Genomic DNA, 27,499 nt, shown 5'->3' on the forward strand with positions numbered 1-27,499 from the left:
TCAATTGTTCCATAATACAAAGTCGAGAAAATAAAGCACCTAGCCAACCTAACTTTTTGCTGCAACTTCAAATCTCTTCTGCAGAAAACTCTTCTCATTTTGTTATAATTTGCTTTAGCCTTTTCTATTCTTATTTTGATTTCCTGGAAGTAATCATTTGTGGAGTTCATCATTGTGTCAATATATGCATATTGTTCAACTTGTTGTTCGGACATTGGTGCTGTTTATGAAGAGATTCTCGGTATTCCTTTGATTTTTGCGATAAATTTTGTCTTCTTGGCGTATATTGTTAGACCGTATTCTGATCCATACTCCGCTATTTTGGTCACCAGCCTCTGAAGGTCCTCAATATTTTCGGCTAAGAGAAGCCATCATCAGCAACTGGAACAAAAAATTCTTTCTTAATAAAAAATATATAGTTTGCGTGGCAGATTAAAAAAAATACAAATTAAATAATACAATGACAGCATTATTATTAAAAAACATAGCGAATGCATTTTTAGCTTAATTTTAAATCCTTCTTTTAAGACAAGACACTACTTAAAAAACAACACTAAACAGAGATCTCTAATTGCTAAAATGAAAGTGGTTGATTAGCCATTTCCAAACTAGTGAAAGCAAACTGAAGACTGAAAATTCAGCATGCCTCTGAAAATGTGAGGGTGGGACGAGAGCATAAATTTAGACTACGATTAACTCGCTACAGTTACTGAAATATTTAATGAAAATTCGCATTATTCCTCGTCGTTTCATTTAGAAATGTTGACATGACAAACGCTTAGTCGCGAGAGGTATTAATAAACGTATCACCTTTCACCAATTTTGGAAGTGACAGATGACAGTTGGTGTGTCTAGTGTGTTTTGATTTTTGCAATTCGAGTGTTTTGATTTAAAAGTGAGGTTATAGACCTGTGCGGCATCAATGCGGCATTTTTGTATCAGAAGTGTATTCTATGAGATTCATATTATTTGGTTTACATTTTAGAATCCTAAAACAAAATAATATTAAGTTGTATTTTTTGATTACCATAAAACTTTTTGGCAAGAATTACATTTCTTAGTAAATAAAAATCTCAAATAGGTTTGTTTTCGAAAACGCGTCTTCGCATTGCTTTTGAATCACATGATTACATTTGTAGCTCCAGTATGTTATCGTATGTAGGTACATACAAGTACTACAAAATCATCTAGAATTTAAGGAAGTACCAAATAGTGATTGCATTTAAGCGTAAACAACTATAAAACGTGAACAATTTCTACTGCTTCTTCTATGATTTTGCAAATTTACAAATTTTTGTAGTACGTGAATCGTTTTATTTTAGTTATTAAAAATTGATAAATTAAGATTTCTTCCTGTAATTTAAGCCATCTCTTCTGAACCAAATAAATAAAACAAAAAAATTGGAAAACATAGTTTGCCAACGTTAATTAATATTGAATATATTTGATGGATTCGACAGTTTTTTGATGGAAATTTGTTTTACCTAACACTTGTTGAAGTATTGAAAACAAAAGTTTTTAGTGATTCTGTTAGTTAATTATTATTACAGAATAACTCAACAATAGAAGTAAATCTTAAAAAAGTAATTGGTTTACTATGTTTTTCATTTCAAATATAATCTGTTTACTTCTTGCTTTTTGCAAGAAATGCTTTTATATATTTATTATACAGGGTGTCCCCAAAAGATTGGTCATAAATTATACCACAGATTTTGGGGTCAAAACTAGGTTGATTTAATCTCACTTACCTGTATACAATAGTGCACACAAAAAAAGTTACAGCCCTTTGAAGTTACAAACTGAAAATCGATTTTTTTTTCATATATCGAAAACTCTTAGAGATTTTTTATTGAAAATGGACATGTGGCACTCTTCTGGTAGCAACATCTTCAAAAAAATTAAAGTTAAATTTGTGCACCCATAAAAATTTTATGGGGGTTTTGTTCCCTTAAACCTCCCCAAACTTTTGAGTACGTTCCAATTAAATTATTATTGTGGCACCATTAGTTAAACACGATATTTTTAAAACTTTTTTACCTCCTATTACTTTTTCGATGAGCCAGTGTTTATCGAGATATTTTGAATATTTGTCGAATCCACCACATATTTGTATATGGTTAAGTACGATTGTAGCGACCTGTTAATAATCTGAAAATTTATTTATAATTTACATTTTTAGGTATATTTTGAAAAAGAAGCCCCATCTTGATAAAAGGTGACTTATCAAAAAAAGACTAAGAGGCAAAAAAGTTTTAAAAATACTGTTTTTAAGTAATGGTACGACAATAATAGTTTATTTAGAACGTACACAAATATTTGGGGGGTTTAAAGGAACAAAACTCCCTTAAAATTTTTATGTAAACATATTAAAAAAGAAGCCGCATCTCGATAAAAACTGGCCTATCGACAAAATACTAAGAGTTAAAAAAGTTTTAAAAACGTTGTATTTAACTAATGGTACCACAATAATGAATTAATTTGAACGTACACCAAAGTTTGGGAGGAACAAAATCCCCATAAAATTTTTATGGGGTCGAAAGATTTCACTATAATTTTGTTTTAAGATGTTCCTGCCAGAATAATGATACGTGTCCATTTTCAACAAAAAATCTCTAATAGTTTTCGATATATTGAAAAAAATCGATTTTAATTTGGAACTTCAAAGGGCTGTAACTTTTTTTATGAGCACATTTGTACTAAGGTAAGTTAGGTTCATTCGAACTATTTTGACCCAAGAATGTGTGGTATAATTTATGACCAATCTTTTCGGGACACCCTGTATATTAAGCACCAGAAAACTTTTTACATACGTAAATACAGACAGCCATTGACAGTTTACTTCGTCTATATTTCTACACATTTTCTTTTTATTCCTTTAGCAAATAAAGTATAGTCGTATTCGGCAGTTTAGATGATTCTATAGATACACATTACACTTTCGTTAGAGGTGAGGCTGTAACAATGATATGTGACATATATTATTAATTACTAAAATTTAATAATATATTTGACATATTTTTGCAATACCTTCATGTAGGTACTTTATTCCACTTCTCTTTAACTATATTATAGGATGACATCTGGCGATTACCTTGAACAGTATAGTTCTATAATACTCTTGCAAGCTTCAGTTAAAGAACATTGTGAGAAGAGCTTTCAACAATTGGCACCAGTTTATGAATAACATTTAACGATAACAATAATGTATCCAACAATATCTTTGTTATATCTGTGTAAGATGTAAAGAATTACGGTTCACTCTTTTTCGAAGTTCCTTGCATCCAAAAGGGTTAGTGATTCCACTAATCCTTTAGATAGTTTTTTACATTTAAATATACCTTTTACAGAAAAAAAGTTTTTTTGTATTTTTCGCATACGGGTAACTACAGAAAATTTACCTCATTGATTTTGTGTGTCATGCGTCCCTTTTATTGATTTAAAATGAATAAATAGTGAAGTATTTTAAAAATATTGTTCTAGTCATAATAAGTTAAATTTCATTTCTATGAATAAATGAGATATTTTAAAAATATATATATTTCCTTTGTATTTTCTACATACGGCTCATTTTACTCATTGATGTGGTATTTCTTGCATCCCTTTTATTGGTTGAAAATTATTTAATAGTGAAGTATTTTAAAAATACCATTGTAGTCATAAAAATCAAGTTTGATTTTTATGAATGATTGATATGAGATATTATTCAAATTATTATTCAAAAATTAATTGCCACATTTAATTTTATCTGGGTAATCATTTTTAATAAAATTTAGATGACAAAAACGAAAATACGAAAACAAAAATAAAGTTATTCCAAATAGGCCAGGGTAATAAGACAAAAATGTACCCTGTTCGTGATACTCCAGCAGCCAGGGTACAAATTGTAACTATTTCCTGCGTAGGATCTGGCGGCCATTTTTATTTATAAACAATTATCTGTCAAAAAATGGCATTTTTGCCTTTTTTTTCAAATCAATAGAAAACAGTGAAACTTACGATTTTTTTAGTACAAATATCTTTGAGACTATGGAAACAGCTTTAAAATGACATATTACAAAATTTGACATACTCATTTATTGTTAATATAATTGCGAAAAAAGGTCGGAATTGCAAAAAAAATTATTTTCACAATAACTGTTGTAAGAATGAGTGTACAGGTTTTGAAATATTTTTCAAATGAGGGCTCTTTGGTGCTTAATATGTTATAGAAATTTAAAAGCGATTCATTGAATTGTTTAAATTTTATTCGAATTGTTTATTTCAGAGAGCATTTATTTTTGCAGTAACATAAGTCAGAAAAAAATGACGTTAGAACCATTCCACAGGTGTCAAATGGAAAAGCATGAGCTATGTTTTCAACTTGGTTTAAGAAAAGTGAAAAAAAAATGCATTTATTAGTAATAAATAATTATGCAAGTATCGTAAATCTTTCCTTATAAACTTTTTGGATAACTGTTTCCAAAAAAATTAACTTTTTTACCCTGTTTTAACTGCACAACTACCAAGTAATGTTATGTATATCATATTTGATGAAAAATTGTAATAAATATATATAATTTCTTATATAACAAAATAAAAAGTTTATAAGGAAAGATTTACGGTACTTTTGCATATTTATTTATCACTAATAAATGCATTTTTTATTCGCTTTTCTTAAACCAAGTTGAAAATATAGCTCTTGCTCTTTCATTTGATACCTGTCGAATGGTTCTAAGGTGTTTTTTTTCTGACTTATGTTATTGCAAAAAAGTGTTCTCTGGGATAAACAATTTGAATAAAATTTAAACAATTAAATGAACCGCTTTGAAATTTTTATTACATATTAAGCACCAAAGAACACTTATATGGCAAAAATTTCAAAGTTGTAGACTAATTTTTACAATAGATATTGCGAAATTAATTTTTTTTGCAATTCCGACTTTTTCCGCAAATATATTAACAATCAATGAGTATATTAAACTTTGTAATAGGTCAGTTTAAAGCTTTTCCTACAATCTCAAAGATATTTGTACTAAAAAACCATAAGTTTCACTGTTTTCCATTGATTTGAACGAAAAAGGGAAAAATGCCATTTTTTGACACTTAATTGTTTATAAATAAAAATGGCCGCCAGATCCTACGCAGGAAATAATTAAAATTTGCTCTTATGGTATTACCTGTCGAAAAAACGCTTCAGTACCCTGGCTGCTCGAGTGTCATGGGAAAAACCTTATTACCCTGGACTAAAACGGTTTTGCAGAGTCTTTATTCTAATAAATATTTTAAACAAGGACAGGTCTAGAAGGTTTTAGAAAATTGTGAATAATTAAATATTAAACATGGTATATTTTCTCTCTTCAGAAACATTATTTGTCTGATAAAACAACTAATTCAATATGAAAGATTAACAAAATTTACAGCTCTAATATGTAAATATCACATTTAAAAATTAATTCTAAGATATTCAAGAAAAAAATACAATAGACTACCAATAATAACAGAGAAATAAGAATTTTCAATCAATGCTCTCGACAATAAGAGGAACTATCTATGATTATAGAGCTGGATCCCGCGTACCAAAAAAAAATAAATTAATAGCAAGCTGAAAATTTGTTAAGAGCTTAACGGTGTCTAGTCGGACAAACTTTGATAATTGGGAACACTGGAATAGGGGAAGTTTTAATTGTGGAGCAGCTTAAAAATTTGGAACGTCAGACTACGAAAATGGTTCCATGTATTTTGTCGGACAGAACTTCCAATTGATTTGTTACCATTTCATTAAACTCTCATGCAAAACTCAAAATGCTGTTTATCACCAACTGGGCATTTTAATGGAGCACGAAGAACATGTCGAATGGCAGGAATCATGTTGGTTAGTAATAGCAGTCTGATTTTTGCATGAGAGTTTAATGAAAGGGTAAAAAAACAATTTGATGTTCTGTCCGACAAAATACATGGGACGTTTTCGTAATCTGACGTTCTAAATTTTAAAACTGTTTCACAACTAAAACTTCCCCTCTTCCAGTGTTCCCATACATCAAAGTTTGTCCGACTAGACACCGTTCAGCTATTAACAAATTTTCAGATTGCTATGAATCAACTTTTTTTGGTACGCGGGATCCAGGCCTATTACAAGTGTCGACAGTTTTAAAGTAAACTTGTCACTAAATGTGTCATGTAGTTCACAAAATATAGATAATAAATCAAATTTTCTGTGTAAAGGAGTAAGTAGGTCATTTTAAAAATTACCGGGTTTTCCTGTTAATAAGTTTAGCTTAAAAATCGTAATATATACTTATAGATTTGGACAGAGTCAAACATAAATTTAAAAGTTTAAGACAGGATCTTTAATCTAAAAGGAAGTCAAATAGAAAAAAAAAACATTTAAAATAAATCTAAAACAATTTCATTTCTTTAATTTCCATTCTTATCGTGTTTTTTGAAGTCGCTTGTTGGTTTAAAGGGTCGTACCAGTTGGCTTATCGTACAGCTTTCATTCAAGAAACCTTCTATCTCAGGTTTTTTTTAGTTTTAACTACTACTTATGTAGCCAGACGTACGTCAAAATAGGGAGGGATATGGAATAAATGTATTTATTCGTAAATAGGTGACTTTAGAGACAAAATAATTATATATACAGGATGGTAAAAAGTATTTATTAATTAACTTACAGAACAAGAAGAATTTATGTAGTTTTTTTTTAAGTTATATGTATAGCTTAAAGAAGTAAAAATTTGAAGTGTAAAATGGTATATTATATTGAAAAAACTTTAAAAACCCTCCCAATGGATTGAAAATTCTCCAAAACGTTTCAGGTCTAGTTAGACCATCAGTGACACATTCTACTTGTAGTTGAAACTAACCCATTTTATGGTTGATAAACATATTGTTGAATTACAATATTGCCCGATAATTTTGGCTATTTGAACATTTTTACCTGCATATATTACATAAGGCCGGTCGTTTATTTCCAACTTTTTGAGAAATACGATTAATATACCCAATTAACTATAAATAATTTGTCAAAAGACCGTAAAAACTATTGTCAACAGACAATAAATTCAGGATGTTCTTTACAAAATAATCCATTCATTCTGGAATTTAGTGCCACCATTCGCATTTACTTTCACACCTATGCATCTTTACAGAAGTAGTATTACAAAAGTTATGCGTTTAGCTCTATGTTGAATATATATTTTTTTAATACTATGCTACTACATGTCGGTTTATAACGTTCTCCGCCGTTTTCCGATTTCCAATCGCCACTTTGTCCGGTTGTTCCATAGGTTCCATTCCTCTTCTCTGGCCCTTTCTCTCAGCTCTTTATTTATTCCTTCGCTCCCAATTTTTCTCAGTCTACCTCGTTTTGTCTTTCCTTCTGGTTGCCATTTTAATATTTCCTTCGGTATTTTTCTAACTGGTTATCGTTGTTCACCCATTCTTTGTATATGTCCGAACCAGATAAGTTGTTTTGTTGTTAGGTCATCTGTGATTGTTCGTTTGATTCCCATTATTTCTCTAATGCGTTCGTTGGTAATCCTTTCTCTTCTAGATCTTCCTGCGGCTCTTCTCCAAAAATCCATTCCCGTTGCTCTCAGCGTTGCTAGTGTTCTTTCTTTCAGTGGCCATACCTCACAGCTGTATAGAGCGATACTTTTCAATATAGTCTCATATATCCTCTTTTTATTTTCTTTCCTGATGGATTGTTTCCATAAAATGCTGTTACATAACATTGCGATGGCTTTTCTCCCTGACCTATTTCTATCTCTTATGGCTTTTTCTAATGTTCCATCGTGCGAAATAGTGATATATATATACATATATGTGAATACTTGTAGTCACAGCAGTGCTTTATTGTGGTTTTATCGCCTAATGTGAGATCTTTTTGTTCTCCTCCAGCGCACAAGTATTCGGTTTTCTTTTTATTTACTTCTAGATCCAGTGCCATACTCTTCAATCAATTTTGGTGCCATATAGTTTAAATCTTCATAATCTTGAGCAGTATTACTTAATCGTTACAAAGTTGAGCGTTATACCATAGTGTTGGTGAGTGATATCTCGCCATTGTTCTGCATTTTTGTTTCCATCTTTTTAAAGTATTTTCGAAGTATATTTTAAATAAAGTGGGGGACAGGCAACATCCTTGCTTTAATCCTTTTGATGTTATAAATCCTGTTGTTATTTGTGTCCCTGTTTTTATTTTTGTTATTGGTTAATTATATAGCACTTTAACGGCTTTTATTAATTCTATATTAATATTCGAGATTTGCACAGTTTCTTCAGTGGAACCCTGTCGTAGGCTTTCCGTAGGTCGACAAACAACAAATTAATTTCTTGATTCTGTGCCATCTTTTTTTCTATTATCTGGGTTAAGGAAAAAATGTGGTAAGTAGTGGATCGATCTCTACGAAATCCTGCATGTTCATCTGCTTGTTTTTAATACTAAGTATTTTTATAATTTAATTGTATAATTTTATGATTACGTAATAAAACTAATGCAAGCCATTTAATTTTAAACTTAATCAAACTAAGATATGTCTCTATATCCGTGAACTTAAATATACATGCATAGCCATTTTTATCCAGTTATACAGAGTGTTTCATTGTGAAACAGAAATACTTGAAAGGTGACTAGAGGTCACTGAGGCGGTTCTAGATATACTATATTCTTATTTCCCCACCGATTTTTAAAACTGAAATACAGGGTGTTTTATCGTTTTTGCCCATTTCCTTCTGGATCCATATGTCCCATTTAAAACCCAAACCACGAAAAAAAATTTCACAAGGAAAATCCAGGTCCAGATTAACAAATCTTCATATTCTGCTTCTTCTGACGGTGCCTACCCGTTTGCGCTGTTTGATGGTGTTAATAATCTCGTATTCCTTGCCTATCCTACGTAGGACGTCATTCACACGATCCACCCACGAAATTCTTAAAATGCGTCTGTAACGCCACATCTCGAATGCCTCGAGTTTTCTTAAAGAAGCTTCGGTTAAAGTCATAGTTACTTTGAAATAACACCCTGTATATTGAAGTTTGTAAAATCCGTTTGCATATTTGAAAAGAGCATAAAAAACTAAGTTTAACGGTTTACTTCAATTTTTGCGCAGACAATTTAATGACTTTAATTTTGAAATTATCTTGAAATTTTTAAGAACCTTGATATTAAAAAGCAGGTAATATTAACTTTTAATAATAAAGTATTAAAGTTAATTAATTAATATTTAATTTAAAAATAGAACTTATTTTGTTGAAAGACTGATTAATTTTGTACACACTTGAATGAATCAAGGAACTGGAAAAATTGTATATCAAAGTAACAAAGTTTGCAAAAAGTATCTATTTCCTTAGCTAAGTTCCTTCGACTAAATTGTCATCATCGGAACTAATGATACAATAAAAAAGAAAGCTTACAAAAAAAAAGATCTCTAAGTAGTAGAACTTTTTAACATTTCGTCAATAGAAATATCTATTGACGTAAGTTAAAATAAATAAATAAAAAATATACTTAAATAAAAAAATAAAAAAGTCTTCTTGTACTTAGACATATTTTCCTTATAAGATTATTTTTGATTGTAGCATTAACTCCGATGATGACAATTTTGTCGAAAGCGCTTAGTTAAGGAAATAAATACTTTTGGTGCACTGATATGCAACTTTTTCACTTCTTTAAATACTTTTTCACTAAATTGGAGCGACCCACTGGAACAATCCATCCCTTTGCACATTTTAAAAGAGCACATAAAACTGAGTTCGATTCACTTCAATTTTTGGCGCAGAAAATTTAATGACTTTAATGTGGAAATTATATCGAAATTTTTGATAGATATTTTGTATTTTTTATTTAGCGTAATGCATCGACAAATTTTGGCCATTGGTATGGTACTGCGGATTTATGCAATTAGGTACCTAGTGCAATGTGTAGTGTGTGTGTCGCGTAAATGTCTTGTTACTTAGCAAAGTCGACATCATTGTCTTTGCAAAGAGACGCTAATTGTATCCGAACGTCTGCGGAGATTTATCAACACCAATAATTTATTATTAAAAGTTAAAAACACATTATGTTTTTCAGAAGTGGAAATCAAAGAGTGAAAATAAACGCTACATAATTAAAATAAATACAAAGCTACAAAATTAAAAAGATACATAATATAATATCATATTTATGTTAATATATTTGTCCTATTTAACCGAGACAAACGGAAAAAATAATTAATCTTCAAACAGAAATATTTATTAAGCAATAGTAGTATTTAAAAATTATAAGATATACAACAATAAACTTAAAAAAGCGATTCTAGTTGCATAAACAAAATAGAGTATTTAGATCGACCGCATCTCCAACTTTTTTTCAAAAAGTAGATCTATTTGAAAGATGTGACACATTTTTTTGTAATTGACGACAAATTTTATCCCAGACTAAGATTATAAATAAGAAACGTGTTTCACAGAAGTTAAATATATTTTCCAAATAACTTTAATTTCTGATACAATTCTATTTTTATTCGCATGTTTCCATTATAAATCTATCAAATCCATTGATATAAATATCCAAAATATCAGCGATCTAAAATGCTAATACGAAAAATATTAATTTTGTAGGATACACTTAGATCAGGAATTAAAAATCAAACTTCTGTGCAATTGTGTAATAAAAGTGTTACGTTTGTGTGTTGGTTGTGTTTATATTTGTTACATCGTAAACTTCATTGAGGGGATTGTCCAGTTATTTTCAGCAGGTTAACATTCTACGATATCAGGTAGGTTATATGTTTTCTGACATTCACTTTTAGATTAACAAAATGTTGAATGGGTTGCATGTGTGATTTCATAATATGAAATGAAATAAAATACGTTCTCACAATCAATTTATTATCTAATCCGGAGGACCGGTTTCGCTGTCTATAATATTCACAGCATCATCAGGTCCCGATCACTCCCGGTAACAGTAAACTAAATGCTACAAATTACAAAAGACCATAATGGTCAAGCCAATATAATAAGTTTTTGATAAATACCAGACAACGTACTAATTCTGTTTTCCTTTTTAACTTTTAGCATTTAGTTTACTGTGACCGGAACCTGACGATGCTATGCATATTATAGACAGCGAAACCGGTCGTTCGGAGTAGATAATAAATTGATTGTGAGAACGTCTTTTATTTTATTTTACTTCATTTTAGATTAACATTTAGAATAATTTATTTAATAACTTAATAATTTTGAAGTAAAATGGAATCCAAATTAACCAATACACGTAAATGTCTCTTCTTTAGGAGCCGTGTCTAATGGACGTTGACGATGACAGTAAAAAAACTATAACAGTTCTAACTATTTTCCCATGTAAAATCCCATAAGAAATCGCTAAGGTCCATTCTGTTCATTTTTGTCTCGTTTTGTGGTGGAGGCGCGACGGCTCGTCAGGTCTTGAACAGGTCTTGATCAGGTCTCGAACAGCTTTGAATCAGGTCTTTATGAGGTCTTGAACAGGTCTTGATCAGGTCTCGATCAGGTCTTGATCAGGTGTTGATCAGGTCTCGAACAGCTTTGATCAGGTGTCGATCACCTGATCTTGATCACGTGATCGAGACCTGATCAAAGCTGTTCGAGACGTGATCAAGACCTGATCGAGACCTGATCAAGACCTGTTCAAGACCTGATCAAGACCTGATGCAAGGCTGCTCGAGACCTGATCAAGACCTGACGAGCCGTCGCGCCTCCACCACAAAACGAGACAAAAATTAACAGAATGGTCCTTAGCGATTTCTTATGGGATTTTACATGGGAAAATAGCTAGAACTGTTATAGCTCTTTTACTGATGACATCTGCAAATTCGTCTCTATGAAGTGCCTTTCGGATTAGTTATAACCAATCCTTGATGTCACGCACCCAGGTCATTTGTCTTCTGCCGGAACCACGTTGTCCTTCTGTTTTTTCCAGTACTAGTTGAATTAAGTTATATCTCTCGTGTCTCCATATACATATGTTCAAGATAGGATCTTTTTCGTTTTTAATAAGTTCGACAAGTTAACTATCTGTATTCATACGTCTTAATTCTTCTTCATTTCTAACAAGGTCATTTCATGGAATCACTGGATATACAATTGGATAAAATTTTGTGAAATGCTACACATTTATATTCCACACTTTTTTATGGCTAGAGAACGTGAGCTGGCTCAAATAATTAAAAAGCAGAGAAGTGCATATTATATTTATCATCATGTAATGAGCCATAATTAATACATACTAGATAAAAGACTAAAAGAAGGTTTCCATTGTTTTCAGTCTGGTGGGATGTAGAGTAACATTATGTTGTTTTATATGCCATTTGAGTGAAAACTTAGTCTTTTACTAGCAGTTGGCGCTAGGGCATCTATGCCATTTCGTTCGTTGCAATCCGGGACTGCACGCCGGGGTTTGTTTTGGTTGGATCAGAGAGAGAGCAGTATATGTGACTCCTGACGAGAGACTAATAAGTTTCGAAACCGGTAGACGTGCTTGCTGCACTCTCTGATTGGACTAGAATATGGTGCGGCTATATTCTCGTTTTGCAACGAAATTGAAAATGCTTATTCATTTTTGACATACCAGATACTACACTCACCGGCAGAGAAAACGGGCACCCCAAAAAATGGGTCATTTTTAATGTCTTGTATTTCCTAAACCTGATGTCCGATTTAAGTAATTTTTTTAAAATGTTATAGCCTTATTCTTTTTCTATATCGCTGTAATAATATTGTTGCTAGACAGGTACATTGTCATTGTATACAGGGTGTACGAAACAAACTGTGTTTTTTTCTCAAATTTTGGAACACCCTGTGGAATGTTCTAGCTTTTATAAAATACTGAAATTATAACCAAACTATAGCCTCAGGTTTTCTTAATATTCTGTTTTTTGATTTATTCGCTTTTGTTGGATAATAAAAAAGTTAAGCACTTTAACAACTACCCCTGTTTTTCGTTAATACAGGGTGTTTTTAAATATAAGTACAGCAAACTTTAAGGGGTAATTCTGTATGATAAAATAATGACAGTTTGCTTTATAAACGTATGCCCGCAAATGCTTCGTTTCCGAGATAGGGGGTGTTGAAATTGTTCTTACAAACTGATGATTTATTTATTTCTTTAAAACGGTTTGTGATATGCAAATGAAATTTGGTAGATTTTAAGAGGTAGTTATTACGCATTTTTTGGCGTACAATTAAGAATTTTATATTCACCATTGGCGTGCATACGGGTATAAATATTTTAGTTATATCCCGTATGCACGCCAATGGTGAATATAAAATTCTCAATTGTATGCCAAAAAATGCGCAATAACTAGCTCTTAAAATCTACCAAATCTACCAGAAACGAAGTATTTGCGGGCATAAGTTTATAAAGCAAACTGTCATTATTTTACCATGCAGAATTACCCCTTAAAGCTTGCCGTATTTATTGAAAAACACCCTGTATTGACGAAAAACAGGGGTAGTTGTTAAAGTGCCTAACTTTTTTATTATCCAACATAGGCGAATGAATAAAAAAAAACAGAATGTTAAGAAAATCTGTGGCTATAGTTGGGTTTTAATTTTAGTATTTTATAAAAGCTAGAACATTCCACAGGGTGTTCCAAAGTTTGAGAAAAAAACACAGTTTGATTTGTACACCCTGTATACAATGACAATGTACGTGTCTAGCAACAATATTATTACAGAGATATTGATAGAGAATAAGGTTATAACATATTAAAAAAATTGCTTAAATCGGCCATCAGGTTTAGGAAATACAAGACATTAAAAATGACCCATTTTTGGGGTGCCCGTTTTCTCTTCCGGTGAGTGTATATAATAGATAAGGCAGACGAAGACCAGGACGCAAACAATGTCTTGTCTGAGGAAGACCCTAGCTAGGGATCTATAAAATAACTGCTTTTGTTACTTTAATCGCTTTCAATTTCTTCTTTTCTTCTTCTCTTTGTGTAGACATGACTCTATCTGTTTTTCATTGTACCTCCAGTAAGTTATCATTCCATCATTTTTGTGGTCTTTCCACTGATCCTATTCCTATTGGGAAACAGACTCTCCTCGTCCTTACTACTCTATTTGTGGTAATTTGGCTTACGTGGTTGTTCCATTCGCCTCTTCAGCTCCTCTTTCGCTTTCAATAGTTGTTTTTTATATTCAGGTGGTGGACCCTTTATTTTTAGAGTCCAGATTTAGACTCCATAGAAAACAACAGACCAAACAAAATATTTTATAAATTTCAGTCTTGGTTTGATATCGTTAGCTTGTAGTTAATCCAGCAGCCAAGGAATTTTTTTAATAATTTACCAGTTCTAGTATCTGCTCATTTATCATTATAAGAAAAGAGACATTCTTGAAATAACCATCTTGGTTCTTTTCTCGTAAATCTTGCCTTACTCTTTACTTATACTGCATATCGTGTAGAATTATTTCGTTACGTATCATATCGTCCGTTATGTATTGCTATATGGGGACAAAAGGAACTAAATCATTGTGTTATAAAATTGCTTAGATAAAACCAGGCGATTGAGTCAAAAATGGAGGTGGCCGATCGAAACAAAGCACAATTGATCAAGAAAATCGATTTCGGTTCGATCGAAATTTTGGTTCGATTAGAGAAATTTTGAGAATTCTAGAGTGAATATAGTTGAAGTCAGTCGTGTGTTACTAAAATTAAAAAAAAAGTAAACACTCACTCTTTTTACTTCATGTCCTGTTCAAATTTTGATTATAAGAGGTTTTTACGACAGTTAGAGTTCTGCCATCGTATTTTTAGCAGACAGAATGCTAATAACAATATAATTAAAAGATAATGTTTATGAATTAAATTATTTAAAAAATAACGGATAATTTAAAACCAATGACTTCCACGAAGCATTTGACACTATGTAAACGTTGGCTATCAAAAGCACTATCAGAAAGGAAAATAGACCACAGATATGCCAGTATTATTAAAATAGACCACAAATAAACTTTGCAGCGAGATATGTTCTCCAAAGCTAATTACAGCAGGCATGGAGTATGCATTCAAACGATTAGAGTGGAAATCAAAGAGTATTAAAGCTTTGTCTACACTAGTGAAACTTCGTGTTCAACAAACGCATGCGTCACAGCGCACAGTGTAATGAAAAAAAGGCATGCGCTGCGCATGCTTTGTTTGGAGTTAAAAGGTGGGAATTTTATAGAGCACGGTCTGACGCATGAAGATCCAAACCGGTCGGATTTTTCTTCAACTTCTCTTTTAATTCATGTTCTTTACTGCGCCTTATCAGTTTTATCGAAACCAACATTGTATTAAATATACCACAAGGAAAAATTCCTGTACTGGCTCTATACCATAAATCACAAAAAATAAAAACCTTATTTTGTAAAAGGTATATGTATTTAAAATCCCTAAAAAGGGCTGTATCACAAAACGTTTTCGGAATCAATATTCCATGATCAGTGTTATCACCTAAAATAAGTGTAACTCTATAAGTAAAACAAACGTGAGGTTAAATTTTGACAAAGGTAAAAAGTGAATAGATGGTTATACTTACAGGTTTACATGCTTTAAGCCACCAAAATGTATGGGTAAAAACCCTTTAATTGATTTTAAACAAGTCACTACGTTTCTTTCCCAGAATGATTTTACTATACTCCCAGATGATCCCTCAAAAAAGTTCATAATTAAACTTAAAGACACCAATAAACTTTTCACAGAATTTTTCTCAGAACATTTTGCCCCATACTACAAAATACCGAGCAACCCATTGACACCCAGACTGTATGGTTTACCTTCTTCTTCTTCAGGTGCCGTCCTCGTTCCGAAGTTTGGCTATCATCAAGGCTATGCGTATTTTTGATACCGTAGATCTAAATAATTGGCAGCTGCTGCACTTGTACCAATCTCTTAAATTCTCCAACCATGAATGTTTTCTTCTGCCAATTGATCTTTTACCTATTATTTTTCACTGAATAATTAATTGTAGTAGCTGGTACTTTTGTCCCCTCATTATATGTCCCAAGTATTGCAGTTTGCGCTTTTTAATAGTAAGCGCAAGTTCTTTTTCTTTCTGCATCCTTCGTAACACTTCCATGTTTGTCACTCTCTCTGTCCACGATATTCTCAGTATCCTGCGGTACATCCACATCTCGAATGCTTCTATTTTCCTTGTATCGATCTTTTTCAGTGTCCAAGCTTCCATTCCATAGAAAAGAACTGACAGCACGTAACATCTCATCAGGCGAATTTTAAGATTTAAACTTAGCTCTCTTCCGCATAAAACTGTTTTCATTTTGGTAAAAGTAGCTCTAGCTTTTTCTATTCTGATCTTGATTTCTTCAGAGTTGTCGTTGTTTTCATTAATCACAGTTCCCAGGTAATTATATTTTCTAACACGCTCAATTCTTTGATCATGTACGGTTATGTCAGAAAAATTTTGTGGAGATTTCGACACCATCATTATTTTTGTTTTTTGATGATAAACCGAACTTTTCGCTGCACTCTACTATTCTGTTTATCAGTGTTTGGAGATCTTCCGGGGTTTCTGCTATTAATACTGTGTCATCAGCGTATCTCAAATTGTTTATTAAAGTGCCATTTATTTTAATTCCTATATCTTGGTCAGCAAGGGCTCTGTTTATAATATCTTCTGAATATAAGTTAAACAAGGTTGGTGAAAGTATGCATCCCTGCCTTACGCCTTTTTTGATCTCGAGTTCCTCGATTGTTTCCCGTTCTACTCTAATATTCGCCTTCTGGTTATAGTAAATATTGAAAATAATTCTGAGGTCCCTTTTATCCAAGTTTTTCTCTACCAACAGTCTCATCAGGTGTTCGTGGCGAACTTTATCGAACGCCTTGTTGTAGTCAATAAAGCACATATATATATATATTGTTATATTTCTATTTGATATGAAAATTAAAATTTGATAATTATAGACAAAATTCAATTTAATATAAAATATTTTCAATTTTCTCAACCACGGGCATATAAATTTAGAACAACCTGTATACAACAAATTGTTATATTTAATTTTAAGAAGTGATTAAAACGATACTCGGAACAATGCGCTTAAAATAAAACTAAAGTGAAATCGAAAATAGGTCATTATCGTTGTTCGCGGAAGGTGCAATCATTAGCCGATGCTAAAGAAGACTTAGTGAAAGTAGACAATAGATCATTAAATTTTGTAATTAGTAGAAAGTAATTTTAGAATGGGAATTAACTATTTTCTTTGAAATCCATTAAGCATATTTAGAAAGTTTAAAAATTGGTTTTGAGGAATACTGCGAATGAGAGTTGGTGGTGGAATTTTGATTTGTGAATCTGGAAGGGATATTTAGAAAGGAGGGGAATGAATGACAAATAGAGATCAGAATGTTTTGAGCTGTCGAGAAGTGAAGTCGAGTAGTAGACGGTAGTGTACGGAGAGTGAGAAAGCCGGTGTAGTTCCGTGAGTGTGGAGTATTTATCGTAGAACGAGAGGTAGGCCAAGTTGAGAGTAAAAGAACCTCCTTGAGCCAAGAGTTCCCGGTAGCTGATTGCAGTTTCGAAAAAGGTAGAACACAGCATCACGACAGAAGCAGGAAACGAGAGCTATACGAGCTAGTTTCGGAGGAGAACATTATTGGAAGCCAGGACGAGGTTTTGATTGCAGCCAAGGATAGCAGGAAACGGGTCTTGTGTGAAGACATTCTCAGTGCACCAGAAAAAGGTCAGTCTCATTTGTTTGGACATGAATGTATGGGTTTTTCGTAGTAAATACCACATTTAAAATTGAAAAAACATAATCAATAATATCAGAAAAGCTTCATCAAACTTAAATAGAATTGTTGCTGATAAATCATAATAGTTAAATGTTAATAAAAACTTTCAATTGGAAATCAAAAGAAAATAAGATTCCCATGTATAAATGTTATGTTTAAGAATAATAAGATATAGCAAATATTAAGCAGTGATTGCCATTTAAATAAAATAAACAATATTTTGATTACAATTGTAACCCATATGTGTATTTTTTTTTACTCTTTTCTTTTCTATCCCGATTAGGAACCATTAAGAAATACTAGAAGCCACGAAAGTAAGTAATTAATTTATAATTCGCCCTGAGATTGAAAACATATTGATATGTGATCTGGTTAATTAATTGGATTAGTATTAATACATTGATTAAATTAAGTGACATATAAAATTATTATCTCATATCAATAATCAAGATCACAACAACTGTCGTCCAACGTGGAGGGCATTGTAAAGTATTTCTAGTGGCAAATTTGAAGGATAGAAAGAGTAAAGCCGGTATTTGAAAATTTATATGCCTGTGGTAAAAAGTGAGATACTTACATTTGATAACATAAAATTTTAGATCTCTTTAGGTACAAATTTTACATAACTGATTTAATATTTTATTTTTACGATATTACATTTGATATATTTATTGACAATTTATAATATTTGGGTGAGAAAAAGTCGTCTTGGTAACATACTAGTAAAATTTCATATTTGGCGGGGACAGTACTTCTTGAAAACAAATGTCTGTGACAAGAAGCCAAAGCAAAGACAACAAAAAACAAAAAGAACATTCAAATCAAGAGAATAATTCAGACCAAGAAGACATTTTAGACACGACCATCATGGCATCAGAACAGCAAGAATTATCAGGAATAGATAAAATATTACAAATGATGCAACTCCAGTCACAAAAAATGGATAAAAATCAGGAAGAAACATCAAAGAAAATGGATGAATCACAACAAAAAATGGATAAAAAAATGGAGGAAACACAACGAAAAATGGATGAAACACAACAAAAATTGGAGAAAAAAATGGATGACAATCAACAGGAAACAAAACAAGCCATAGAAGAAAACAACAGAAATATAGAGAGTATTAAGAAGGAAATGGTTAAAAAAATAGAAGAGATTGCAGAAAAGAGCGAGAAACAGGAGTTAGAGATTAAAGAAATCAAAATCAAAATAAAGGAGGTAACGAATTGCCAGAAAAAGGAAATAGAAAATTTGGAAAATAAGTTGGAAAATGCTATTCAAGTAGACAGAGAAGAAGTGGAAAAAAGAATCACAGAAATAGAAAAACAAGTCACGGAAAACAGGACGCAACAGAATGTCGGAGAAAGAAAAGAAATGGTTATACATAGCACAGATGACGTGAAGATAAGGTTTGGCGGGGATGTAAGAAGATTACACCCAGTGCCGTTCATAAATAGCCTGAAAAAGAAAATACAGCACATCGGAAATTTCGATACAGCAAAAGAAACTATCAGAAACCATCTCAAATATGAAGCAAGCCTATGGTTCGATAGTAAAGAAGAAGAATTCGGCAATTGGCAACAATTTGAACAAAAATTTTTGAATTATTTCTGGGGAAAGGTCCAACAATTGGAAATTAACAAGGAATTGCAAAATGGGAAATACAATGATAGGATGGGTGTATCAGAAAGGACATATGCTTTGCAAATTTACAATAATGCAAAACATTTACAATATAATTACTCATCGGAACAATTAGTCGAACTGATTGCAAGACATTTCGAGGAAACGCTGGAAGACCATATCACATTGCAAAATTACAAAGACATAGATAGTTTATGCCAATTCCTACAAATAAGAGAATCACGTCTAAGAGAAAGAAAATCAAGAAGGTCGCGAGAAGATTACAGGCCCCGAGAAACACAAGATTACAGAGATAGAAATCAAAATAGGAGGGACTATACAAGACGAGATTTTAATCCCAGAAGGGAAAACGAAAATAGAGACAACGGAAGAGGAAATTATGAACAAAGAAATAGGCAATGGAATGAGGACAGAAATCGAGAATACCAGAATAGAAACACCACACGCTCAAATCAAGAAAACAGAAATAATGGTAGACAAAATGAACAGGGATATCGAGAAAACCGAAACAGATCCGACAGACCAAGAGAAAATAGAAGAGAAGTAAATAATACCCAGACAGATGAATATGACGGAGAGAGACATTATGACGAAAATATAAACAACGATGAGCAACCGGCGTCTTTTCACGACGGCGCTCACTAAAAACCAAAAATCAAACAGGAATCTTTTGTCACCCCAAGGAGTTTATTAAATTGGCAGGAAACAACGAAAAGAAAAATGGAGTTAATTTAAAATTTGTGGATGGATTTATCAACGAGAAACCAATTAAAATTATGATAGACACTGGATCTGAAATAACATTGGTCAACAGAAAACTAATAGAAGAAGTTAACTTAACGAATTTAATTTATAAAATACCTAGGGTAAATTTAGTGGGCGCAAACAAACGGACATTGGCAACTATAAATGAAGGCATACGAGTAATGGTACGACTGGGCAAGAATATGTATGCACTACAATGTGTAATAATGCCAAACATGTCACATGACATGATAGTAGGAGTGGACGAATTGGCAGAAAAACATGTAGTGATAGATTTTAAAAATAATACGATGAAACTAACAGAAGAAAAAGAAAAAGAACAGGACAAGGAACATGAGAAACAAAATACGGACGAATCAGGTAAAGAACAAACAGTGGAAATGAATTTGGCAGCGAAGCAAGGACAAAGAAGAAAAAGGAGAAAAGGTCAGAAAAAGATAAAAGAAAATGAAACATGTGGCTCCTCAAAAGAAGAGTTGAGCCCAGAAGAAGAAAATTTGAGAGTATCAGAAACAAAGGAAACCTGGGATTCCTCAAAAGAAGAGACAGGCTCAGGAGAAGAAGAAATAAAGCTAAAAAATGAAAGTGAAAAGAATATGATTGAAACAGTGGTATTTGAAGAGGAGGTATATGCAAACGAGGATGCAGAATGCACGGTAAACATGTGTGAAGAATCTGAGACAAAAGACAGAAAATTGATATGTGGAGAAGGGAAAGAAAAAGAATTGCGGTTGATGTTACGAAACTACGAAAATTTGATCAATGAGGAAAACAGAGTGGCTAAAAAGTACGAACATTCATTTGAGGTGAAAAACTTGGGAAATTTTCGATCAAAGACTTACCCGATTCCATACAAGTATCGACAAGAGGTGAAAGAAGAAATAAATAAAATGTTGGAAGATCAAATCATCGAAAGATGTGATTCACCATATGTTAACCCGATTGTGATAGTAAAGAAAAGCAGTGGAGAATTGAGATTATGTTTAGATGCCAGGAATATCAACCAGCACACTGTATCACAATATGAATCACCTCTAAACATCGAGGCCATTTTTGGAAGAATCACCGGGTCACACATATTTTCGAAAATTGACTTAAAACACAGTTTTTGGTTGATACCGTTAGCTGAAAAGTGTAGAAACTACACCGCTTTTTCTATTGATGGTATTGTCTACCGGTTTAAGGTAGTGCCGTTTGGATTGCAGAGTGCTTGTGCTGCACTCGTCCGAGCTCTACATACCATTTTGAATCGCCACGAAGATTTCATAGTTCATTATATCGATGATTTATTAATTTTTTCACAAGATACTCAGAGTCATCTGAAACACATAGAAATAATTCTGGAAGAATTGGACACAGCGGGATTGAAATTAAACATTGAAAAATGTCAATTTTTTCAAAAAGAAGTCATTTATTTGGGTTTTCAATTAGACACCAAAACAGTAAGATTATCCGAAGACAGAGTCAAGCTCATAGATGAATACCCAAGACCAACGAATTTGAAAACATTGAGAGGTTTTCTTGGCACGATTAATTATTTTAAAAAACTGATTCCCGATTTGAGCCAAAAGGAAATCCCTCTGATAAAGTTGCTTAAAAAAGGAATGAAATGGAATTGGAAAGAAGAACAGGAGGAAGCTTTCGAAACATTAAAACGAGAATTCGCAAAAGGAACGAAAATATACCACCCCATTTACAATTTACCTTTTATACTCCGAACTGATGCGTCCATACAAAAATTTGCAGGAGTTCTGTCTCAAATACAAAACGACCAAGAAGTGCCGATATGTTTTATATCGCGAGTGACTAAAACACATGAGAGAAAATATAGTGTTACAGAATTGGAGTTTGCCAGTGTACTATATTGCGTAAACAAATTGAGGTTTTACTTATTGGGAGCAAAATTCACAATCGAAACAGACCATGCAGCTTTAGTACATATCATGAAGAATAGATTAGTAAATAATAGAATACATAGAGGCATTCTATTATTACAGGAGTATGATTTTGAATTCCGATATATAAAAGGAAAAGACAACATAATAGCCGACGCTCTAACACGGGATGAGGACACCGGAAAAAAGGAAACAATTACTCTACAGGTGGGACTAAATAGATTAATACAAGAAGAAGGGATATATTCGTTAAATGAGATAAGGTCAAATCAAGAAGACCTAGAGGAAAGAGAGAAAAGAAGAGCGGAAATAGAAAATGACATATATTTTAAGAGAATAGACGGAAAGGAACTATATTTAGTGACACAGACATTGGCCGAAAAGATAATAAAGAAATTACATGAGGACAATGGGCATATCGGTAGCAGAAAAGTTTGGCTCGTTTTTAGGGAAAATTACATCAGCCGACAGGATTACCGCATTGCAAAGGAAATTACCCAGAAGTGCGATGTATGTCAAAAATATAAGAGTCGGAATTTCAAAAACGAAAATGTTGCCAAAAATATTGAAGCCCGAAACAAACTAGACATTGTAGCAATAGATATGTTAAGCGATCTAATTATGACCACTAAAAGGAACAAACATATTCTGGTAATGGTGGATGTGTTTTCAAAATACGTAAAATTATATAGTTGCCGCACCACAAAGGGGGAGGAAATATTAAGAAAAATCGACAATTTTATAGCCATAGTAGGAACACCAAAAAAGATTCTACTGGACAATGCAACGTATTTCCGAAATGATCGTTTCAAGGGACAACTTCGAGAACGAGGAATAGAGACAAATTTTGTCAGCATCAGGCATCCACAGAGTAATCCTTCGGAACGATTCATACAGGAAGTGACGAAATTTCTTCGCATTGCAACAGATGGTCAACATCGCCACTGGGACAGGAAAATGGCGGAAATAGAAAGGTATCTAAATACAATTCCGAGCACAGTAACAAAAGAGACCCCAGAATACATCATGAAGGGTGTACTGCCGATAAGGCCATGGGAAGACCAAGAGCCAAAAGAATATCAACAGGTGATTGAAACCGTACAGAGAAGATTACGGCGAAGCAACGAAAAATATATCCAAAGACAGGAACAAAATAGAAAAAGAAGACCAGTGACTTTCCAAAAGGGTGAAAAAGTACTCGTGAGGGCATTACGAGTATCAAATCTTCCTGGGGGCATTTGCGCAAAGTTGATGCCTGTTTTCGAAGGCCCGTACATCGTGAATAATGAAAATGGGATAAATAGTTATGAGTTGAGGCACAGGAACTCGGAAAAGATCCGAGGAATTTATAATATTCACGATGTATACAAATATCACGAATAAAAGACAGAATTACATGAAGTAGATAGTAAGTTAGGATATAAGACGTAGATTAAAGTAAGCAAATATACAGGGAGTTGGTTTTGCCTCGAGAAAATTTATGTAAAAATGCAGATAAATTTTATCGAATACAAGGCGGGGATTTGTTATATTTCTATTTGATATGAAAATTAAAATTTGATAATTATAGACAAAATTCAATTTAATATAAAATATTTTCAATTTTCTCAACCACGGGCATATAAATTTAGAACAACCTGTATACAACAAATTGTTATATTTAATTTTAAGAAGTGATTAAAACGATACTCGGAACAATGCGCTTAAAATAAAACTAAAGTGAAATCGAAAATAGGTCATTATCGTTGTTCGCGGAAGGTGCAATCATTAGCCGATGCTAAAGAAGACTTAGTGAAAGTAGACAATAGATCATTAAATTTTGTAATTAGTAGAAAGTAATTTTAGAATGGGAATTAACTATTTTCTTTGAAATCCATTAAGCATATTTAGAAAGTTTAAAAATTGGTTTTGAGGAATACTGCGAATGAGAGTTGGTGGTGGAATTTTGATTTGTGAATCTGGAAGGGATATTTAGAAAGGAGGGGAATGAATGACAAATAGAGATCAGAATGTTTTGAGCTGTCGAGAAGTGAAGTCGAGTAGTAGACGGTAGTGTACGGAGAGTGAGAAAGCCGGTGTAGTTCCGTGAGTGTGGAGTATTTATCGTAGAACGAGAGGTAGGCCAAGTTGAGAGTAAAAGAACCTCCTTGAGCCAAGAGTTCCCGGTAGCTGATTGCAGTTTCGAAAAAGGTAGAACACAGCATCACGACAGAAGCAGGAAACGAGAGCTATACGAGCTAGTTTCGGAGGAGAACATTATTGGAAGCCAGGACGAGGTTTTGATTGCAGCCAAGGATAGCAGGAAACGGGTCTTGTGTGAAGACATTCTCAGTGCACCAGAAAAAGGTCAGTCTCATTTGTTTGGACATGAATGTATGGGTTTTTCGTAGTAAATACCACATTTAAAATTGAAAAAACATAATCAATAATATCAGAAAAGCTTCATCAAACTTAAATAGAATTGTTGCTGATAAATCATAATAGTTAAATGTTAATAAAAACTTTCAATTGGAAATCAAAAGAAAATAAGATTCCCATGTATAAATGTTATGTTTAAGAATAATAAGATATAGCAAATATTAAGCAGTGATTGCCATTTAAATAAAATAAACAATATTTTGATTACAATTGTAACCCATATGTGTATTTTTTTTTACTCTTTTCTTTTCTATCCCGATTAGGAACCATTAAGAAATACTAGAAGCCACGAAAGTAAGTAATTAATTTATAATTCGCCCTGAGATTGAAAACATATTGATATGTGATCTGGTTAATTAATTGGATTAGTATTAATACATTGATTAAATTAAGTGACATATAAAATTATTATCTCATATCAATAATCAAGATCACAACAATATATATCCTGGTAAACATCCAGGCATCTTTGGCACATGATATTAAGTGCAAATAGTGCTTCCCTTGTTCCAAGCCCGTTTCGAAACCCGAACTGAGTATCACTAATGTCAGCGTCTAGTTTTTTGTGAATTCTTGTATGTATCACTTTAAGAAATACTTTTAGTGTGTGTCCCATTAAGCTTATTGTGCGATGGTCGGTGCACAGTTTTGCGTTTGTTTTCTTTGGAATAGTCACAAAAGTTGACAGAAGCCATTCCTTAGGTATTTCTCCCGTTTTATAAATGCAGTTAAAGAGGTCAACCAAAACATTTACTGTTTCATCTTCCACAAGCTTAAGAAGTTCCGATGGAAGTCCATCTGGACCCGGTGATTTGCCATTTTTCATTGTTTTTATAGCATATAGTATTTCTTCTTTAGAGATTTTTGTTCCTTCCTCACCTTGTATGTTACCAATATCATGATCCTCTCTTTCATCGGCAAAGAGTTCTTCTATATTATTCTTCCAGGTCGTAAGCTTTTCTTGTAGGTCAGTTATTATTTGTCCATTTGCGTTGTATAGCACATTGGGATGCTTCCTTTTTTGTATACCTGCCAATTCTTTTACCTTTTTATGTGGGTTAAATGTATCATGTTTTAATTGCAGTTCTTCAATTTCTTCACATTTTCTTTTGTAAAAGTTTTCTTTCGCTGACCTTATTTCATCTCTAATTTGCTTGTGTATCTCGTTGTACTTTTGTTTGCATTTTCCCTTAAACTGTCTTCGTTCCTCCATGAGACTTAAAATTTTCTCTGTCATCCATTCTTGTTTTTTTGTCGTATTTCCTCTGCTAAGGATATTCTGAGCGGGTTTTATTAGGGCTTCTTTTAAGTCTTGCCACTTGTTTTCCACGTGCGTGTTTGGTTCCTTGGTAGACAACATTCTTAGGTAACCATTTATCTGTTGCTTTAATTCTTCTTTGATTTTTGAGTTCTGTAAGCGGCTGGTATCTATGTAATCTGGTTTTACCCTTTGTGAAGGTTTCTTAAGTTTAATGGTTTACCTAAGATACACAAAAAGGGCATTCCCATTTGACCAGTTGTTAGTTTCATTAACACTCCAGTCCCTATCCTTTCAAAATTTATACTTAATCTTATTAACAACATGACGAATTTCACCCCTCGTTTTTCAGTCAAAAATACTAGTCATCTAGTCAACAACCTCCAACGAATTAATCTTCACCCCAACATCAGAATGCTCTCATTCGATGTCAGTAACTTATTCCTAGTATATTACCAGTAACCGTCATGTATCGTTTAATCGAGACTTCATTCCATTACAACGGCAACTTTTCTCATAGTCAAGATATCCACTACTCATATATTCCTCTTTACATATCCATCTTCATTTACACTTCGACTCTAAACCACATTTTCGATAAGTTATACCTATGACTTATCACTCATTTAAACCTCATTCACAGTCTAATTTTCTGTAACAGACCAACTCACCAATATCAACTTACATCCTTTCTTTCATCACTACTTCTTTTTCCTTTCTTACACACCAATAACCTTATATCCTTCCTGTCCCATCATTGCTAAAATTTTTCATCTCCAGATACTTTGATGTCGGATCTCTGGATTTCTCAGTCTCCTCATTACTACTTTTCTTATTTATATTCACATCTAGTAATATATATTTCTTCAGCCAAACTAAATATACAGAGAGAGTCTGTAATTTGGAATAAATTCAATATCTCAAATACTAATTGTTTTTTTAAAAAATGCTCAGACCCGTCGATTAGTATTTCAAATTGTCCTTTTTAACATACAATAATAATGTATACAGGGTGTCCCAATTTAGAGATATGACGTCATCGTTGATTTTCTTAAATGGCAACACTCTCATTTTGATGGCTATTCTGATAGAGTGTGTAAAGTTATACATAACTGCGAAATATAAAATTCTTATTTTCTACCATTTATAGAATAATAAAAAATAACAAAGTTATGTCTGTAATTTGGAATAAATTTAATAATTCAAATATTAGATGTTTTTTTGAAAAATGCTCAGACCCGTCGATTATTATTTCAAATTGTCATTTTTGACATACGATAATAATGTATACAGGATGTCCCAATTTAGAGATATGACGTCATCATTGATTTTCTTAAATGGCAACACTCTTATTTGGATAGTTATTTTGATAGGGTGCGTAAAGTTATACATATCTGCAAAATTTCAAATTTTTATTCCCTACCATTTACAAGATAATACAAAATAACAAAGTTATGAAAAACAAGTACATAATCAAAAAATAATTGAATTACTTAATTATTTCAATTAAGCAAATGCTCATAATGTTGCCCTTAATTATTGTCAACTAGTCAATGGGCAACATTATGAGCATTTGCTTAATTGAAATAATTAAATTAAATTACCTATTATTCGATTACTTGTTTTTCATAACTTTGGTATTTTTTATTATCTTGTAAATGGTAGGGAATAAAAATTTGAAATTTTGCAGTTATGTATAACTTTACACACTCTATTAAAATAGCTATCAAAATGACAGTGTTGCAATTTAAGAAAATCAATGATGACGTCATATCTCTAAA

The 27,499-nt window shown here is 32.5% G+C and overlaps 1 protein-coding gene across 1 annotated transcript in view; it reads left to right on the forward strand.

Moving 5' to 3' along the window:
- The first annotated feature begins 748 nt into the window (after nt 1-748).
- Nucleotides 749-27,499, forward strand: part of LOC114329196 (zinc finger homeobox protein 4) — a 1,197,903-nt gene continuing 1,171,152 nt past the window's right edge. Inside the window, exons 1-2 of the mRNA XM_050652612.1 lie at nt 749-895; nt 10,583-10,740. The gene's annotated coding sequence lies outside the window, so the exon portion shown is untranslated. The remainder of the gene's footprint in view (nt 896-10,582; nt 10,741-27,499) is intronic.

This window comes from Diabrotica virgifera, chromosome 6 (genome assembly GCF_917563875.1).
Source record: "Diabrotica virgifera virgifera chromosome 6, PGI_DIABVI_V3a".
Taxonomy (NCBI): Eukaryota; Metazoa; Arthropoda; class Insecta; order Coleoptera; family Chrysomelidae; genus Diabrotica; species Diabrotica virgifera.